The sequence below is a fragment of the Buceros rhinoceros genome, unplaced genomic scaffold (assembly GCF_000710305.1).
Source record: "Buceros rhinoceros silvestris isolate BGI_N320 unplaced genomic scaffold, ASM71030v1 scaffold6476, whole genome shotgun sequence".
In the NCBI taxonomy this organism is placed as follows: domain Eukaryota; kingdom Metazoa; phylum Chordata; class Aves; order Bucerotiformes; family Bucerotidae; genus Buceros; species Buceros rhinoceros.
The window spans coordinates 30,219-34,513 of NW_010419256.1; the positions used below are offsets into that span (position 1 = coordinate 30,219).

Below are 4,295 nucleotides of genomic sequence, written 5' to 3' on the forward strand. Positions count from 1 at the left end.
GCTTAGGTTTCGAATACCCAAAGGATACTTTCCTCTGGGTGTCCATTGCTGATAACCATGCAGCATCTGAAGTGTTAAGTGGGTTCTCTGAGCATGACAAAAACTGGTAGCTGTAAGCAAACCATGCTCTCAACCGTGTTTCCTGAAATGCAGCCCATGCTTCTCGATGCAGTCAAACTTCCTTCGTATGAAACCTTCCTGTACTCTCCCAACTCTTTTCCTTCTGCATTCGTACCTTCCTGCCCCTTGGCGTTCATTCCCGCTGACATGTTAAAGCCGTCTCTGAAGCTGGCCCAAGGAGCTGTAAGGATTATTTACATCACAACAGAGCCTGGATGCATCAGACAGGGCTGGGGGTCTGTTGTGCCAGCTGCTGCTCAGCCTTTAAGTACAAAGACAGTCTGGCCCAAAGAGATTTCTATCTTGAGTTTTAACAGGTAGACAGAGGGAGATGCTTGTTTCGGTGATGCTCCAGACTCTGCGTTCAAGTTGCTGTGAGTAGTCTTGTGAGGAAAACTTCCTCCTCTCTTGCAGGGGTGTCACAGAAGTCTCCCAGATTGAGACATCCTGGGTTTCACTAGCTGGTGGTGCAGAAGGCGCAGCAGCCAACCACAGTGGCGTGTAACCGCACTGGGAAGAATGAAAAAGAACAGAAAGGTTTCATTGCCACTCCAGTCGAACGGTGGTACTCGCACCATGTGCATATTTCCACTCAAAAGGAAAGAAAACAATTCTCCCAAGTCCCTCGGTATCAACCACACATTTTAAGCTTTTCACTGAAAAAAACCCAACCAACAACCTTTGAGCCATTTAAAGCCGCCTTAGAAAGTCAGTCTGTGAGTATACAAAACACTGGAGACCACCCTATGCTAATCTGAGCTTAACAAAACACATAGCATTACCAAGCGTAATTATACAGCCCAGCTATTAGTAGCTTTACCTCTGGCTGTTCTCCATCCCGCTTTCAAGCTACATCCTTTCCTTTCATCTTATTCTTCGCCACATGAAACAGGTGAGCTGTTCCCTTTGCATAGCTCAGGGCTCCAGTCACATGGCTCTCAAAGCTTGGTATCTTCATTTAATCAGTAAAAAGACTCAAAATAATCAGAGATCTTTCATGAACCCCATGCCAAAATTTAATTCTGTTAAGCATTCAAAGCTTACCAAGTTCAAAAAAAATCAAGAAAAAATTAATTAATATTTCCTAGGAATATCTACTTTGAAAAGCTACCCTGGGGGGTACATTTGTAGTTTAGGAGAATATCTCCAAATCGCTCATACATCACTGCTAGCAAGTTCTGCAAGAAGAGGGCTCTAATGCTTTTTATTGTCAAGGCAACACTGCATCCCATTTGTTCATGCACGGATAGTAACAACATCCACTTTTTATCTGATTCCATTTGAATTTTTATCTTGACTTCTACTACCGATTTCTTACAGGAAAATACAACTTGTTTAGAGTCATCTTCACCAGTAACAACTTTTGACAGCAAGGAGATGGTGATACTTCCCCTGAAGTCTGTATCTGATACCTCACTGCTGGATTAGGTGACAGAGCCAACTGAATAGAGCGGCGATTTTCACCTTTGGGGTCCTTGAATGCAGGGGTGGCACTAGGGAATTATTTTACAGGGGTCTGTGAAAGGTAAGTTGGATAAGGCAGACTCAGGACAATAGGCTTAATTAAATTGGCTTGAAAGGAGCCTGAAATGCCCCTGGAAAATGCAGTGCAGTCTGCAAACTGGAAAAGATAAGAGCTCTGGTGGGGCTATGCTATCTGCTCTGCTTTAGGAGCTTGGGTCCACGTTATCTATCCGGCCATTCTTTCTCCAGCACAAGATTAACCTCACATTCTCGCATATGGGTATCTCAAGGACCTCTGGCCACCAAGGCCATCTGACCCCAGAGAGCGCAGATATTGCCCTGGAGGCACACAGCAGTTCTTTCTCTCCATCCTGTTTCTCTTTACAGCAGCAGCTGGCTTGACTGGTGGGTACAGGAATGTCATGACACCTCACAGGTCCCAGGATCAGGCCTCTGAGAAGACACAACAGTACTCTGTAGGTAAGTCAAGTATTTCCTGACCTTCCTATGTTTCCATGAACAAAACCAGGGAAACATCGTGTTTCTATCAAGATCTATGCTGCTTTTAGCAGTAGAGGAGGCTTAAGATATCTGTTAGTATGACAGTAGTGAAAATGTGTGCGTGAGCTTGATGATGAAACCTCAGCTGTATTTTTCAGACAGAGGAGTATGTGATGATGGTTTTGCTGTGAGTTCATCTGTTCTGTGAAGTGGCCTTCCTGACTTGGGGGTCTCTTTTGTGTGTATTTGCTAAAGATCTTTGGAGATCATCTGGTCCAACCTCTTGCTGCAGACAGGGTAGACTTTAAAGTTAGGTCAGACCGCTCAGGGCTGTGTTCAGTTACGCTTTGAGTATCTTCACGGATGGAGATTCTACACTTTGCAGTGGTGCAAATTTTTGCTCTCGTGGTGTTTTTCTTCCCTTATCTCAAACATTTTGCTGCTGGCAGCTTGTGCCTGTCATCTCCATCCTCTCGCTAGGGACCTCCAAGCAGAGCCTGGCCCTGCCTGCCCCATGCTCTCCCATGTGGCAGTTGCAGACTGCAGGACAATCCCCCTTTATCCACCTCTTCTTAAGGCTGAACAAGCCCAGCTCCCTCTGCCTCCCCTCCTACATGGTGTGCTCCAGCCCCTGGCCATCCTGGGACCCTCCCCTGGACTCGCTGCACTATGTCCATCCCATACCAGGGAGCACAGAGCTGGTCCCAGCACTCCCAGTGCAAGGTCATAAGTGAACGTGGAGGAATAATCCCCTCCCGCAACCTTCGGGCTACATGCTTGCTGAAACAGCCCAGTGTTTGGGGTTGAGTCACAAGGAGGAGGTGCACGTAAGCCTGGGTTAAGGATGGATTTGCTGTAGGGCACTGAGGCAAGACAGCTACACACACGCTCATTGCAAGCAGGATGACAGGATTTCAGCAAACAGGGTGTCTGCTCGCACCTTTCCACCCCACCCTGCTACTCAGCCAGCCAAGATGCTCATGAATCACTGGAATTCGAAAAGAGCGTAGTTTGCTTTCAGTTGCGCAGTTCTGAGCTGCAGCACCCACGGGCATCATCCACAGAGGGTTCAGCCTCCCAGGCGCAGGGGTTGGGGAGGCCACCGGTTGCAACTCATCTGTGTATGACGGGTCTCGCATGCCCTGTGAGAGTTGGTGGGATTCGAATTAGAATCTCAGTGGTTATTCCTTCCTGTCCTTTTCCACTGTTCCTCTACATTCGCCGTGGAAGCTGTTAGGGGGAGCGTGTTAACTGATTTGTTTGCTCATTTGTTACTGGATTTGGCTAGAGAACTGTTGTGGGGAATTGTGTGGAGAGGAGCTGGCCCTCTTCTCCTAGCTCAGCTTAGGAAATGTGGCAAGGTCACCAAAGAGTGGGCAGATATCTTTGTCAAGCAGTAGACAGATTTCATATGGGTCATCACGGGAACTCCAACCTTAACGCTAGCACCACCAGCAGACTTACAAGAGCTGTGAACTATTTGGCAGAAAACTGGCAGTTTTGTAACCAAAACGCAATTTTGCAGGAAAGTTTAGCTTGGTGCCTTTTTTTTGGATCCTGTTTTGCTGTTGTGAGAAGCAATACATATGGAGGCCCATTAGAGCCTGAGGCTATTGTTGATATAGTCTTGACTCATTCTTGGCACTTCTTTGTCTTCCTTCGATAGCTCAGCTGGTAGAGCGGAGGACTGTAGGCTGCCTGTACAAAGTAATCCTTAGGTCGCTGGTTCAATTCCGGCTCGAAGGAAACATTTTGGGGTTTTGTTTTGGTTTTTTGTCTTTCACTTATTTCTGGAATTTACAGTTTTGCAGAGCTGCCCTTTCAAACCATATGCCAGTTGAGACCCCATGAGAAATCTAGTCTACTTAAAACATACCACTTCCAAGGACTTCAATTTTTACTAGCCACCTTCTCTGCTTGGGATGATTCTTACAGCAATGGTGCTTTGCCTTCTGCCACCGCATCAGCTGATGCACATCACAGGAGCCTCTCTTCTGCAGGGGCTCCGCACCTTCCACAGGTCCTTGCTAGCTAGAGCAGATGCACAGTGCAAGTGCAGAGATCCTTTCAGCGGAGCTGGGTGTGGAAAATGGTGGCAAGTCCAGTTACTGGGTCCTCCTCCTTGCTGGTTTCGCCCTGTTTCCTATCCCTTTCTTGCATTTTGAAGTTCTGAGGTTTTGAGTGGGGGAGACTAAGAGATGGGGAAGAAA

General features: G+C 47.1%; 1 non-coding gene across 1 annotated transcript; it reads left to right on the plus strand.

Moving 5' to 3' along the window:
• Positions 1-3,741: 3,741 nt before the first annotated feature.
• TRNAY-GUA lies at positions 3,742-3,831 on the plus strand. The gene is given in 2 exon segments: positions 3,742-3,778; positions 3,796-3,831. It is a non-coding gene; the product is annotated as a tRNA-Tyr (tRNA).
• Positions 3,832-4,295: the final 464 nt, after the last annotated feature.